The following is a 17,257-nucleotide window of genomic DNA, read 5'->3' on the forward strand; positions in this document are numbered from 1 at the left end:
GGTTTGCACATGATAAGCAACTGTCATAAAAAGCTTACAAACTCCAGATGAGAAAATGAGAAGGCAGGCTGACAGTCCATGGAGGTAGTCACACAGTATGTCATTCGCAAACCCTGGTGGAGACTGCCACCTCCTTTTATTCAACAAGGTCTCCTGGTTTAAAAGACAATACTGTTTTTGTAATAAACACATTGTGTTCTAACCTAAATAGCGAAACTACAGCAGAGTAGTCCAGCCCATTCCCAGACAGGAATGTTGTCCAAGGAAGGCCATTGCACTCTAACCAGTGTGGGGTACCTCTTACAATAAATGTCAACCCCTCCTCCCTCCCAAAAAAAAAAAAAAAAAAAAAAAAAAAAGAGAGAGAGAACATATATGAGTTCATGAGAAAAAAAAAGAGAGAGAACATATATGAGTTCATGAGAAAAGTGAAATTGTTAAAGCTGTCTGAAGCTGGAAAATAGAGTATCATAACATTTTTACAAATTGTTAAATTTCATTATATTTTTACTGTAACCTTGAAGAAAACTTTCTTTCGTTGGTTAAAATTTACAAGTAGAACCTAATGTTAACCAATGGCACAGGACTGTGACATGTGAGGATGTGAGGGGACACTAAGGAATGAAGAAGTGCAAACTATGGGACTTTCAATCACCTGAATAGACAGCTGTCACCTTAAATACAGTAAAAGTTAAAATCACCTGCTGCAAGTACTATTGGAAACAAACTCAGTGGAGGAGGTCATCGTTGTGAACAGCTATTCTCCAGAGCTCTTGTTAATGGATAGCATGAAAACTTCCTGAATGCACACCAGGACATCCTTGAAATAATTCTACCTGTGACAAACTACTGTAGTAGAAATAACTCATTTCCTCACTCAGAAATTCAGACTGTCAGATGGGAATCCCTGAATTACATAGTTTTAGAATCATAGAATCATAGAATATCCTGAGTTGGAAGGGACCCTTAAGGATCATCAAGTCCAACTCTTGACACCGCACAGGTCTACCCAAAAGTTCAGACCATGTGACTAAGTGCACAGTCCAATCTCTTCTTAAATTCAGACAGGCTCGGTGCAGTGACCACTTCCCTGGGGAGCCTGTTCCAGTGTGCAACCACCCTCTCTGTGAAGAACCCCCTCCTGACGTCCAGCCTAAATTTCCCCTGCCTCAGCTTAACCCCGTTCCCGCGGGTCCTGTCACTAGTGTTAATGGAGAAAACGTCTCCTGCCTCTTGACAACCCCTTACGAGGAAGTTGTAGACTGTGATGAGGTCTCCCCTCAGCCTCCTCTTCTCCAGGCTGAACAGGCCCAGTGACCTCAGCCGTTCCTCGTACGTCTTCCCCTCAAGGCCTTTCACCATCTTCGTAGCCCTCCTCTGGACACTTTCCAACAGTTTCATGTCCTTTTTATACTGTGGTGCCCAGAACTGCACACAGTACTCGAGGTGAGGCCGCACCAGCGCAGAGTAGAGCGGGACAATCACCTCCCTTGACCTACTAGCGATGCCGTGCTTGATGCACCCCAGGACACGATTGACCCTCCTGGCTGCCAGGGCACATTGCTGGCTCATATTCAACTTGCTGTCTACCACGACCCCCAGATCCCTCTCTTCTAGGCTGCTCTCCAGCGTCTCATCGCCCAGTCTGTACATGCAGCCAGGGTTTCCCCGTCCCAGGTGCAGGACCCGGCACTTGCTCTTATTGAACTTCATGCGGTTGGTGATCGCCCAGCTCTCCAACCGGTCCAGATCCCTCTGTAAGGCCTTTACGCCCTCATTTGAGTCCACAACTCCTCCAAGTTTGGTGTCATCAGCAAACTTGCTCAAAATACCCTCTATTCCTACATCCAGATCGTTTATAAAAATATTGAAAAGTACCGGCCCTAAAATGGAGCCTTGAGGGACCCCACTGGTGACCGCCCGCCAGCCTGACGCAGCCCCATTTACCAGAACCCTTTGGGCCCTGCCCGTTAGCCAATTGCTCACCCATCGTATGATGTTTTTATTTAGCTGTATGGTGGACATTTTTTGTCCAGTAGGATCCTATGGGAAACCGTGTCAAAAGCCTTGCTGAAGTCCAAAAAAATCACATCAGCTGGTTTCCCTTGGTCCACCATACGGGTGATGTGGGTTTTGGGTCTGATGTTCTCATAGAGAGGGCAGTCAACAGGCAATAAACTTAAATGGAGGAATAATTGTATTATTGTGTTGAAAAACCCACATTTTATTATCTCTTTTTCACTTCAGATGAATATAACATTCAGGTAATGAAGCAGTTATACTCATTTTTAAAATGATGCAGTCAGAGGCTAACTGTGAGCACAAGAGTTACAGGGATGGGATAAAACCAACAAGACCACCTCTGTTCGCAGCTGAAGAAATGAAGTTTGCTGAAGGTATGTAGTTGATATTCTGATGTATTGAAATGGTATTTATGCCATAATTAAAAGGCTCAGTGAGTGTTTATGTATTATCTTTTAGCAGTCTCTGTTGAAGCAGTTAATGGAACTGTTAAGGAATGCAATTAACTGGCTTAAATACCAATGGAAATTATCCCTGAATTTTCAAGACACAATAACCACTACAAAGATGCTTTAAACATTCAGTTACAGAAATCCCAAAATGACAACAATCATAGAATAAACACAGTTGCCTTACAGTTCAGGTGCAAATTGCAATCGTACTTCTCTGGAAGATACAATTATAAGAAAAAGATCCAAGTCTTAAATTCAGCATACCTTCCATGATTGAAAAGATAGGTTTTAACAAGAGTACTAGGAATTTGAAGCATACAATATGTGTTAGCACACCATATTAAGTATGTTTAGGCAATGCATTTAATATTTGGGTATTTACGGAGCTCTCAAACCCTCAGAGTTACTTTCAAAATGGAAATAACTTAACTGTAGGTAACACTCAGAAGTTTGTATTATGACCAATAACAAAAAAGATGATGTATAACAACTGCTCTGCCATAGGCAATACCTACTAAAAACAGACCTGGCAAAATTACTTGCTTCAGGTGAATTTCATAATAATCTGTTACAGGTTGTCTGGACTATCAGGAATATTGGTTTTGAGATGCAATCATTTCTGCTTTCTCCTTATCTAAACAAATATGCAGTTTATAAGAAAAGGGAATTTATTTTTATAGAACACATAATTCTTATTGGAAGCTTGTTCACAGTGGCAACTTCTTTGTATTAATGTAGCATTTTCAATGCAATTATTTCTTTTAGAGGAATCTTCTGCAAGAGTAATTATGTCTTCAAATTTTTCCACACAAAAACAAGACCACAAGATTCATTACCCTCCTCAGTTTATAACCCCCTCACCTCCAAAGTCCTAATTTCTCCAGACACTATATTCAGTAAAGCTTTAATAGACTTAGATAAATGTCTAATATACTAGCTCAAGCAAAACACCTTTTTGATAACCACTACTTACTTTCCAGCCTCCACTCACTGCAGATAGAAGTTATTAAGAAATTATCACAACTGAAAACTGAAAAGTTGGGTCCTACCCTCCCCTACAACAACAAAACAGAACAACAATAAAAAGCCCCCCCCCAATAAATAAACAAACAAACAAACAAACAAACAAACCCAAGGCTCATAAATGCTTTACCCGCTTCCGATTAACCAGTGCTTTGTAGCTGTCAAAGAATTTCACAATTTCTGTTTCCCAAGCAGATTGGGATGGAAGGGGGGAACTTGGAACAAACTGAATGCATTTCCCCATTGCTGATCTCTGTGGAAACAGAGTATTAGTTTGATTCAACTAATTGTAATGCAAGACAGGAATAAAGCTTATGGCATAATGACACTATTTTTGGAAATACAGTTTTATTTAATCATGAACATTTGCAATAAAGAATGCTACAGGCTGTTTTTCTAGTTTTATCTCAACTTGAAAAATGTAAAGGACCAAATACCTTTCAAAAACAATAATGAGATAAGTACTTTTTTTATGTTGAGAAACTTAATTACAGTATAACATGCAGAAAACATCTTTTTAAAAAAAAATACAAATATATTAAAAAAAAAAATCTAATGAAAATAAATTATCAGTAGATGCATTCAAAAATGATCAGATTTTTATGTAGTGTTCCTGATCAAAAAAAGCAGTTTGTATTGAATGTTTTAACATAGTTATGCTTGAATAGCAAAAAAAAAACAACAGAATTTAATAAAGAAAATAATTTCAATCTACAGAATATTTCCATGCAAGGACACAAAAATATGGAGTGGGATACATCATTAGCATTTGGATACCTAATTCTAAGAATCTGAAATCAGAATATTCCAAAGATCTGAAGCAACATAATGCATCTCATATGTTGCGGTAGAAAGCCATCGTTGGCTAATAATTAGATTTATGACTTTTTTTTTCCTAGTGGAAAAAATCATTGGGATAAGAAAATGTGACTTCATAAAACTTTTTTAGTATAGGCTTTTTGTTTATAATCTGATCCTGAAACCATCATACTCCATAGTGAAAACCTGAATATATAGTACCACATCATTAATCAGCTGGAAAAGGAATGCTAACAACAGTATAGGCAAGATTCTCAAATTCTGTTTCCAGAGAAGTCCAGGAGTAGAAAACTGCAAAACAGCCTTTAGAAAAAAAAAGCAAAGCTGACTTTTAATCAGGTTCTTGCTTTTAATACCAGACAGGTGGCTACCAGCAAATTTCCCCATCCTAGTCAACAGTTTTCATGTCAGAGGAGACTTGGCTGGAGCTGGAAAATAGTGTTAAACTCTGCTGCAGTTTGCTGCCAGTGTTTGACACTCTCTTGCCTCACCATGCAACACCTGTCCTTCCTTCACATCAAGTTTCAGCATCAACATTAATTTCTGTTTTGTACAGGGGAATGACAGTACTACACTTCATTTTGAAGTTAGTGCTGTGAACTGTGGTGACATTCCTTTTATCAAGACACAGCATGTTTACAGGAAATGACAATAAATATAGGAAGAGTGTCAGATTTTTCCTTTTAAAAAGTGTTATTTCAGAAAGGGATAGGATTTAAAAACAACCCTGTGAACATATAAGTTATGCCTCAACTGCGCTTGGAGAACAGTTTGGAAATCCTTTTACATGAATCTATAACAAATGTTGTACCATTCCCTGTTTCCAGACTAACAGTTCAATTAAAATTCACGAATTTTATTTTATTCTGACATCTGCTTGCTCACTAGGCATTCACCTCATGCAAACAGATAGAAACCTTTGAAAGGCTTCCTCTGTGCATTGTGAAAACACTTCTCACTTCTTGGTGAGATGCCCATGCGTTCTTTTTTAAGCTTTGCCGTTGTGTTTCTCCCACAACTGGAAAGTGCTTCAGTCATTCACATTGACTGTAGTGATTTCTGACAGAAGTACAGATGATTAACAGCAAGGCCTCCTGCTGTTTTCAGTCAGCAAGCAACTATTCATGCTTACAACAGATGTTATCTTTTTTTAGGACTTCAGAAACTATAAATGGGCTTGAAAAATTGATCTCAGTTCCACTCCATTCTGTTCCTACCACTACACATACAAAAATTGTTCCTCCTGCATCTTTCTCCATGCATCCATTTGAATTCCTAAATCATGTTCATTGCACTACATCTGAGTGCTGCCATAAACCCAGAAAACAGGGACTTAAAAAAAAGAAAGTCTTGATTCTTTAAAACAAGTTATCTTCCCACATGCAGTGTTAAAAAGTAACAAGTGCTTGATTAAGGCTGGGAAATTTCTCTGTGAATATCTCTGCATGAACACTGTACTTTTACTGTTAGTGCATTTTTACTGTTAGTAAATTACTTTTAGTAAAACAGATGAATTTTAGATTCTATGTCACTTAGCAGTAGGGTTTTATGCCAATGGCTGCACAACTGGTCAGATATGGACTTTCATACTACTTGGAAAACCCAAGAAAAAATTAATCCAGTGCAGTTAGCTATGGACCTTGCATAATCTACAGAGAATGTTCCATGCTGTGCCACAAGTTTTAGAGTTGAAAGAACATGAGATCTGTTTAAAAGGAAATTTTTTCAGATTAGGCAGTGGTAACCTTGATATTCAAATATTTTTTTTTGCAGTTCAACTGAAGAATGTTTCTAAGTGATTATGAAATACAAAAATCTGAAGTTCATAAAGCTGGATTCAGAATAATAACTATCCTGAAAATGATTCTCAGATAGTAAAAAAATATCTAATTTCTTTCAACAAACTCTTAAATTGGGTCTGAGTACCTTTGTTCATAATTATCTTCTGCTTATATATATTTATATAAATATGTATTTTATATGTTTACATATTCAGAAGATTAAAAAGTTGGGAAATATTCATTTCTATATTTTTTTTCAAATCTTTTTTCTCTTTCTTGCTAATCAATTCACAGTGACCTATTTTTGATTATGAAAATACCTTATTTTTCTCCAATGACATTTAATCTCTTAATATTGTCTCAAAAATCTGGAGTGGGTAGGGAAAACTAAGTCAACCACTAGTTTAGAATGCAAAAGACTCCCAGACATGCTAGGGTCTGATGAAGACCCATACTCCTAACTGAAAAGAAGGCTTGTATTTATTTATTTTGCCTTTCAATATTTTTTTGTTTTATTTTCACAAATTAAACACTCGAACCAATAGGTCACACAACTCCAAAGATGACATTTTTTTTTTTTTTCCAAGTATACTGCCTGTTTTATATTCAAAGAACATTGAAGAGAGTACTTTTGCTTATGAGTTGGCAAAGCTCCTGGCATAATGGGAATATAAAAGGGAAATTTATGTTGTTCCCCTGAGCACTGGGTTTTGCATAACATGCTTTACATATTAAGCAATACTGACAAAATGATATTTTTAATCTCCCCACAAAATACAGACTAGTGCTCCCAGGTGCCCCATGAGAAGTCTTTACTTGAGCAATTCCATTAACATCATTCGAATGCTACAAGCATAGATGGGGGTAATTTGGACAGCAGATCAGAGTCTTATTTTTATATGGGAAAACACTCCATGTGCACAGAATCCTCCCAATATAAAATTAGGCTTATAGTGAAAGCTTGAAAGATTATGTCCCACCAGCTAACAGAACTCTGATGCAATACAGATACAAAGAGAAAGATATGACATTCTATGAAAATTTTTGCGTCTTTTTTTCTATTGTAGTAGTTTGACTATTTTGATTAGGCATTCAAACAGCTGTTGTGATATTTTCCTGTCATCTCATAACAAACAGAAAAAAAATAGAAGATCATAATACAGTTATATTTTAAAGTATAAACTTCTAAAATCCACCTTATGTAGTTACAGGTTATGTAGTTATACCTTATGTAGTTACAGCTACATAGAATTCTAAGAAAGTGCAGCATCCTGTGAAAAACTATTTTCACCTTCCAACCCTTCTCCTTCCTTCTTTTACCTTGACTTTTTTTTTTTCTTTTTAAATCAAAAAATGATGTAATGACTTTCCAACTTAAGTCTACAGATTGTAGTCTAAAAATGACATTTCAGGAGTCATAATTTTTAGCAGCAATTCTATACACATGGAAATGGATTGTGATCGAGTCGGATACAAACATTCATTTATGATTCACAGAACGTGCATGTTTTATGTTTGCCTATGAAAGGATTTTGTATATTTTTAGTGCTTGAAATATGGTCAAACTTGGTACTTGGAAAAAATAAAAATAAAATTAACGTTAGGTCATCACATACATTTACAATACATAGGAAAAGAAGTGTAAAGCAGAGTTACGCACTTTGAACTTTCACCCTACTTTACCTCAATAACAGAAACACACTGTTCTGTGTCAAGGGATCCCCACCAACTAAGAAACACTGAAAGTCATATTTTTTACTTCTAGACATACAGCAGGCTGAGATGAAAGAAATACACCTGAGATGTATCTGTCCTTCTCAGCCCAAAACATGTCTATCCAAAAGAGCAATGGAAATGAAGTCAGTGAGAGTATAATGTCTTCTAACAGATGAATATTTCTCTGATTTTCTTTAAAGTAGGCATATCAAGGATAAGTTCCTTAGGTTAAGGAGATCTTTCAGAAATTCCATTATGATAGTCTCTTGGTCATACCTAATTTACAACTGTGTTTTTTTTTTTTTGTTTGTTTGTTTGTTGTTTTTTTTTGTTTGTTTTGTTTGTTTGTTTGTTTGTTTTTAAAAGAATAAAGAGCTGTCTGAGTGCTGTATGTCATCATATATTTCTGACACAGAGAACTCATTTAAGATGGCAACCATTTCCAAAACCTGAACATTAAGCTAATGTAACATGAAGATGAATAACTCAGTCTAAAGGTTTTGATCAAAACTCAGAAATAATCCTTACTACAGAAACACCTAGGAAATTTGCTCTTGGAATAAGAGGATTTATTGTTAAAAAATCCACATCACTGACAGCTCTCTGAACTAAAACAATGAAATGCACACATCAACAACATCAGAAACTTGCATCTTTTCTTAACAGCTTTTCATTCTATCACTGTGCTGCAGATAGTACTGGACTGTTTTCCTAAATTGTCTAAGCTTCTCTAGGACAGAAGACAGGAAACAACCTTTCTTTCCTAGGCATCAGCCCAGCAGTTTAGCTTTCAGTAGTGATCTTTGGTATTTTTCAACAACTAAGGAACAAGAAAAAAAAAAAAAAAAAAAAAAAAAAAAAAAGGGTTTTTAACCTCTGTGCTTTTTCATCTCAGTTTTTCTGAAGTATAAAGGAAAAGTCCAAACACTGTAGTATGCTACTGGCTCATTATGTCTCTAGTCTAGAAAATACTGTAGCTCTAGCTGTGAGGCATTACATGGGTATGATTATTCCCAAATTAACAGAAAGATTTTGTAGATTTTGTATAGGAAATTGTGCAATCTTCACCCTTCCTGCTCAATTTGTGAAAACCATGTTACTGGCTATATTGTTATATTTATGCGAAGGATGATTAGTTCTATACACAGATTTTCCAAAAGGAGTAAGTATTACATCCACTGATTACCCTAGCAATGTGAAATGGTAATGGAGAGGCTTGCATTGCAGGTGGGACTGCATCTCCTGCAGAAATGATTTAGAGAGCTTTGAACTAGTGAGATAATAGAAACAATCCTGTAACACCCCAGATTTCAGCCACATGACAATAGAAAAAGTATTTTTTAACCCATTTTCATGAAACTCAGAATAACCCTTCACTGAAAAATTCTGAAACTTCTGAAAATTCAGAGACCCCCAAACCCGTGACCTTGGTGCAGATCAAACTGAGAAAACTTCAAAATGGAAAACAAATGTTTCAAAGGGATACAAAACCACAAAAAACTCACCTCCAGTATGAGAAGATATGAAAGAGTGCATCAGTATAAAATGGCTAGTTTGACACCAGTTAAAACACATTTGTAGAACATTTTATAAAGTACTTCAGAAATTTTAGCATACTTCTTTACATCAGCCAATGGAATGTGAAATGCCAAAAAAAAAGTCTTGTGCCAATATGTAAGTAAGCCTCCCCCATCATTTCCTGTTTCTATCTGAAGGATCAAAGAAGAATATTCGTTTTTTTAATCTTGTCAGCTAATAATCTAAGGAAAGCCTTTTTCATCATAGATATCATACACCAATACCACGACATATGATGACACTATTTTATTTATTTATTTATTTATTTAATATGAGGAACTGTAATGGCTCAAGAGACTGGCAATGATATTTTGAACTTAGGTCTTTAACTACCTGTTTAAGACTCATAGAGAAAAAAATATTACAATCATGCAGATGCTCTTGGATCATGAGAATTGAATGGGTGTTAGCTATTAGTCTGTTATGGAAAACAGTCTTCTCTACTAGATATCAAACCTGTATTATCCCTGTTGTGAATTTTAATGGAGTCAATATAGATTTAATGAGCTTTGTACTTGAAATTAAAATAAAAACAAACAGGCATATCCAACACTGGTTTATGTGATTTGAAAACAAGTGGAATGGAAACTGCAAAATAAGAAACCTTAGCTTTTACTTGTAGTGGTAGAACAAAATTTAATGTACAATGTTGACCATGAAAGAATGATCTTTTAAGCTGTCACAGTTGTGATTATCAACCATTAGACTTAAACTGTAGAAAAAGAATGTTCTTGTAAAGGAAACAAAATGATGTGATCTACCTGGCTTCCAGCCTGGTCACACTAGTCCATTTTAAGTAGCAAAGCTATGAGATAAATGAATCCCAAATAAATGGTCTTACTATATCTACATTTTCTCTACAAGAAATAAAAAACAAATATTGATATTAAAGAAATTATGTTACCTAGTACTAATCTACAGTCTAGAAAAGCACCTGTTATATTAAGCATTAAGAACAGTGTCACAGTTCTAAACTTCATTCTTATTTTTTCCAAATTTTAATGATGTGGTTATCTAAAGCAAAATTTTCTGCAGCCTGGCTAATCATCATGGCAAACATTGGCAAATAGCAACGAAGACATATAAAGAAATGGAGTAAGTTATGCAATGAAAAAAAAAAAAAAAAAAAGATGGTATCTGATGTGAGAACATCAACAACAAAATAACAGCACAATTTGTCATTCATGAAGGCTCCTAGAGCACACACACACACAAATATACGCCTTCTGGCAGAACAAAGACTCACACCCAAATTTACAGTCCTCAAAATATCTACAGACCTTCTGTTTAATACTCGAGTCTACATGGAACTATCTAAAATCCTTTATGTTCTCTTAACAAGAACCTAACATTTTCTTTCTGGGCTTGAAGATATACGACACTATGTTGATACAAATGAGCAGTTTCAATGAAAGCTACTATTCAATGAAAGCTACTGCTCAAAAAAAAAACAACAAGGCAGTATCAAGGATTCTTTTTTTTGATAGCTAACTTAGTCTCAGATATTCCAATATTATAATATCAGAAAACTTTACATTATACTTCAGAATTATGGAAGACGATGCAGCCAAAATATACTTTGACACAAATAGCTCTAAGATGCATGTTTCCGCAAAAGGTATTAGAAGACAGACAAATTGCTTATGTCTTGAACTGCCTGAAGTATACGAGGAAATCATTAAAGTACATACAGGTAATTATCTGGAGTATGGACGAAAAGACATTTAAATGTCAGTGATTTCATTAATTTTATAATGGAAGATTGAGAACTGGTAGAGTAGAGGGTAACAAACCATGAATGGCTGTCATTATAGGCTAATGGACTATGATTCTGATTTCATAAAACTAGTTGGGACTGATGTACATGCATACACATAGAAGTATGCATGTGGAAGTTAGCAATGTCTGGAAATCACCTCAGTCAAGCACACTGTTGAAAATGATTCATGATGTGATTGTTGATTTTAGTGACTAGACTACATGGCTTACAGATAGGACATGTGAGTTGCCTACCTGGCTTTTAGCAGAGCTTTAATCCAAAATCTACTTTAGAAAATCAGAATGCTAAATTTGTGCAAACCCTGAACAGAGAATATATTGTGGACTTCAAGACATTGTGAAGAAAAAAATTAACAATATTATGGTGAAACAGAAATATGTATCAGCACCAGGAAACTTAGGTTCAACTTGGAAGACTATAAATATGGACCTAATTCATTACCTATATAGACACATTCTCCAGTTATGAGATCCACATCCTTAACACAAACTTCTCATCCCTCCTGATGCCCCATCTCTATGTGAGGGAGTCCAGTCAGCCTGTACTAAGTGGAGTCCTGGAAACTGCAATCTGATGTTTGTTCATTCACAATTTTGATTTCTTAAGCTAAGTAATTTAGCCAGGATTTTCATGGGATGCTGGACTCTGCTTATGTGGGTAGTTGCTAAGAAAATGTTTCTTCTACCAACTCCAAGCCAGAGTAGTCAAAGGAGGCAGCAGAATTTACAGTCATCCTACCTATAAGGTAATATTCCTTCCCCAGTGCAGCTGAAAGCAATCAAGGAACCTTTTATTGTTCTCCCTTGCTAGAGCAGAAATAACACTAGCAACCATATTTCTATGAGTCAACTTGAAAAATCATAATTTTTGGCATGCAAATTTTAGTTTCTGTTCTCTCTCAGTAGCACTGATTTAACAGTTTGTTACTATGTAAGTAAATTATGTGTATATATATATTATATGGATTATCATTTCAGGTTGTTTTAAAAGCACTTAATGTTTGGTATTTTGATTTATAAGGACTAAAATAAGGGAAAAAAAAATGTCTCCTACTCCATTTTTTTGAAAGGAAAGACACTGCATACCAATCTAAAATGAAAGACAACGACATGTTTTAAATGAAAAAATATTGTAGGTGCAGGATGCATAAAATCAGGTAGGTTTTGATCAATGCATTTATGAGATTTTCAAGATGCATGAAAAAAATAATCAGTGATCTACTCCCAGTGACCAATGCCAAACCTTTCATCTGCTGTACCTATGACACAGTAAAAATGCAAAAAAAAAAAAAAAAAAAAAAAAAAAGATTTTTTTTAAAAAGGCAAAAAAGCCAAACAAACAGTTCTATCCCTTATGAAAGCAAGAGCATACTCATTGGGACTGGGATTTTAGTAGTATCAGACCCTGGAAAGGTGTGCTTTGATTTCTTTGTTTGTTTTCCAGGAAAAAATAAGAAAGTCTCATTTAATGTTATTTATTTGTCCCTGTTATTTGGTTCCTTGGTAATTAGAAGAGAGTTTTCATCTCTTGTCAGGCAAAATATTATGTGAAAGCCTAATGATGCCACCCCCAAAGCATCATTAGGTTACTTGATGGAGGATATGATTTATGTATGTTATAGAAGCATTTACTCCAGGGAATCTTTTCAAATCAGCAAGAACAAAATTTTGTTCTCTGGTAAACAGAAATGTAATGACAGGCTATTAGTTTTGGGTGGCTGATGTTTGAATTCCTGGAGTTATGAAGACAGTCTGCTTTTATACCAAGGGCATAATATATGTCTATGATGGAAATAACTAATGACTGTGCAACTTAGGTCATTACTGTGCTAGAAAACGATGTTCAGTTGTACTCTCAAACACATGTAATTTTTATAGGGTAAATCAAGGTTTCAGCAAGAAAAAAGAAAACATATCTCAAATTCCTGTATGTTTGTAGGCCTTACACCAGAGTAAAGGAGAAATTTTTACTTTTCAGTTCTGCTTAAAAATGTAAGATTCACTTGTTCCGTTAGACACAAAGGAGTGCAGTGAGACAAGTATTTCATTTCTGACAAAACACTAAGGTGGAGAAGTGTAATTACTCACAGCTACTTCTGTACAGTAGTGCCATCCTCTTCAGAGTTGAACAGTGTCCTATCAAATAGATGGACAGATTGATAGAGTCATGGGAAATACTTTCTGTGAGATTTGCAGAAACACAGAGATTTGTATAGTCTATAGAAATACTGTCATGCAATGGAATCAAAACCATGATATGATGCAGAACTATACCATTTTGCAGGCTTATCTAGCAATACTGGTTATAAAAACTTCTAATTCCACAGAATTTTAGTGACGAATAGGCACTTACTAGCCATTTCATCTAGCCACATTAATTTGTTAGCAGTATCAGCATCTCACAAGCCATTTTCAGAATTTCACCAACAATACTTATCTCAAGAGATTCCTACAAATTCCCAAGTGGGGTCATTATCAAAAGGGTATCAAATCTCTTTCACAAAAAGAAAGCAAAAACAGAGCTGGGGCTAGGGTTGTTAAGCATTTAATCATGCTGTTGAATCACTACATCCTAAAAATTTTCACCCTATGGCACTGAATATCTACTAGATTTTAATACTTAAGCCTTTTACTCTGAGCACAGAGATTATTTTGCTCATCCTTACTCAAGTGAACAAAGCCATTTACTGTATAACTTCACTTATGTGAGAAGAGTACCAGAAGCACAAAGACTTTTTTTTTTTTTTAATGACATCTTCAGATTATTCCAATTTTAGGTCATGAAGATGCAGAGTACACAGACAGCTCTTCCCAGTTCTGAGTAGAATACAGATGACCAAACACGAACAGGTGAGGGACATTTGCTCCTTAACTCACCATTACTGGCAATCCTTCTGATATGTGGAAGTAAAACTTGACATATGTAGAGCTTAAGTGTGTCCTTTTCTTTCCCAGCTCACGTAGGCAGAGCTGGAACTACGTGCTTCATCAAGTAAGCTATAAATCACCCTTTTCAATCTTTATGTCCCTAGGTGTTTTTCACTCCCCATTGTCAGGCTACTATACATCAGCTAGTCTATGTGATATAAGGAGTTTCTAGTGCAGAAAGTTGTATTGTCAGCACTTGAGGCTACATAGGTATGACAAGCAAAATAGTATTAACTAAAGAAAAAAGATGGCTTAAGCTCAGGGTAAAAAGCTTAAGTATTTAAAGCTATCTAATAGATCTCTTCTACCTGTTTCAGCTTTCGCAAGTAATGCATGCTAACTCTTTGGATTGCTTAAAATCTCAGTGTACTGGGTCTTTAGAAATAACCACAAAACACTTGTGTAAGACACAAGACACCTGCAGAACTTATCTTTTATAAAACAGAATTACTCACACAATATAAGACAAACATTTTGTTTAGAAAACAGCACTGAAGATGTAGAACAGAATGCAGGTATACTGAGATTTGTTCATTTCAATCCATCAAACTTATCTTTAAAGAGATAACCTTAAAGTTATATAAATAACAAAATTGCTGAAAGTATCTGAAGGCATTTTGCTAACCTCTAGCTACCTGAAATATAAAGTGTAGCTATACAGAGTTTTATTATTAAGTAATTACTATCATTTATTTTCTGGATTGTAACACGTACAACCTGTAGCCAAATACTTCTAATCACTTGGGACCAATTACCTCATGATAATCTTGTTAGTTGGTGCTATTTTATTTATTTTATTAAAAATAAAATACTCAAAGGTAAAATATATACTTTCTGATTGTAGGGAACTCACAGACTTTCACTTTTTTCTGGTGGGTTATTATCAGTTCTGCAGCCAGTATGCAAATCATCCCAGAACAACTAGTTCCAAACAAATAAAAGTACAGGTGGAAAGGTGGTGAGGAACTTGTTTGCCCAGACTTTTATAAAAGCCAAAGAATCTCTTCTGACCAATATAGTATTTTTGTATTACATGTAAAAGGATAAAGCTAGTTATGTTAAAACCTAAATAGCTGTTGAAACTGCAGATAATTTCACTGGACTTGATCAATCAAACAGAAGAACATTCATCTCACTGTTCATCAGCAAAATAATTTTGGACATCGCTACTGTCATGTGAATTTAAAAAATTTCTAGCATTATATTCTGTATTCCAATATGACTTGCCTTCAGGTAGCAAGAGGTAAACTTCTGCAAACTGCAGGAAACTGTCATATGACCTCACTTTGTTCCACAGTAAAATGTGACAATACATTATAGAGAATCATTTCTAGAATGCAGGCAAGTGAAATAAGTTTACAGAACCAATTATACGAAGTCCCAGATGTCTAAAGAAGTAGTCAAGTGTAAAGAATGCTAATATGTAACCTGAATAAACAATATCATCACACACTGCAATGAAATCCACAGGTACCTGAGGGGATATCTGTCTAAAAGCTTCACGAACAATTACAAAAAGCTAGTTGCATACACACTTCCCCCAAAATACTGGGTTACACTACAGTGAATTTTTATTTTAAATTCCAAAGACTGTTGGACTGAGATACAACACTGAGTACATTTCAAATGCATTTCCTTGGAGGGTAGATGTTTAAGTATCTAGGATTACCAAAAGTGGAATACAGAGACTTAAAGCCAGAAATCTCATGTATACCAGAAATACTTTAGAACTCTTAAAAAAAAATAAATAAATAAAATCCTCAGTCTACAGGAAATGATGCTATCCCATTTAGCCACAGAAATCAAGTATCTTTTTTTCTTTAGAAGTTAATGAATTTTATATACTTCGATATTTAGTATGATACCATGATTTGAAAATTTCAGGTAGTTTAGCACTCATTTATACTGTAGCAGGTCTGTTGATTAGTACAGATTGAAATCTAAAGAAGGAGATCCAGTGCCTGCAAGTGAATATCAAGGATACTCCCAAAAATACAGATTTAAAATAATTAAATCATCATTGCATATAGCAGTTATCTCATATAATGGCTACATATGGTAAATACTCATCACTTCATAAACATCACAACTAACATATAAAAGCTGAGTACTTAGGTGTATTGCAATAAATTTGGCAACCGAGCTGAAACTGGAAAAGAGCTTGGTTCACTGTATTCTTACAAGTAAGAAGAGGTAAGTTAAAAACAGAAACTATTTCACAGATAACAGCTGACACAACTCTGAATTAGAAACAGCAGCTACGTGATTTCTGACATTTCTTTCATGGAAAAAAGAACAGTATATAAAGCTAGCCAGATGCTACCTAAATAATTCTGTAAAATAAATTGATTTAAAAAAATATTCTTATTTTACCTGGATTTATAGAACTTGTACTTCAACTGAATAAAACACATGCCCATCTGAGGCTCTTGAAGAATATAGTAGAATAATAAAGAGGAGTCTAATTGAATGGGAGGATATGAAAACCAGTGATAGGGTCTTAAGTGGGCTTTATGAAGTATCTCATCTGCTCTTACCATCGTGCTTTTTCAACTAGTGTAAAGCTTAAAAGCCTCTGTAATAGAAACAGTCAGTGTCTGATAAACGCAAGAGGAACTGTCTGATTTGTGAGCTAAAGGAAAGAGTACTTTCCTCCTTTCCTCTGGAGTAAAAGCCAAAGCTACTTTTATTTCCCCTCCTCAAGCTCACTCAGGCACTGAGGTTCAGGAGGTAGCTATTTCCTTGACCAGACACAGCAGGTTCAGCTAATAAAAGAGGTCCTTATTGGAAGGCTAAGTAATAATGGGGAAGGATTACCTTTTGCATTGAAATAGTTACACTTTTGCAATGTTAACCAAATACTAACACCATCTCTTCATTTTCTGGTACTCTAAAGACTTGGATTTATTTTCATTTTTATTATTTTTTTTTATTTTTATTTTTTTAATAATAAACAGGAAAATGTCATTTTTTCATATCATTACTTCATAACAATAAAAAATTCAGAAACTCTTCTCAGCTTCTATCCATGTGTCACAAGGACATGTAAAGAAAGCCTTTTAGCCTTTTTTTTTTTTTCTTCCTGTAGAGGCCTTGTGTCTGCTTTTAGTTGTTAAATAAAAGAACATCTGCTGTAAATATTGTGAAGTATTATAATAT

At 35.2% G+C, this 17,257-nt stretch overlaps 1 long non-coding RNA gene across 2 annotated transcripts in view; it reads right to left on the bottom strand.

The window, feature by feature from the left end:
• Positions 1-17,257, bottom strand: part of LOC311440962 — a 252,668-nt gene that overhangs the window by 124,207 nt on the left and 111,204 nt on the right. The window contains exon 3 of one of the 2 annotated variants that reach the window (XR_014695678.1): positions 13,259-13,306. The exons of the other annotated variant lie outside the window; for it this stretch is intronic. This is a non-coding gene — a long non-coding RNA (uncharacterized lncRNA). The remainder of the gene's footprint in view (positions 1-13,258; positions 13,307-17,257) is intronic. 2 annotated transcript variants of the gene reach the window in all.

This window comes from Aythya ferina, assembly GCF_964211825.1.
Source record: "Aythya ferina genome assembly, chromosome: 8".
NCBI lineage: Eukaryota > Metazoa > Chordata > Aves > Anseriformes > Anatidae > Aythya > Aythya ferina.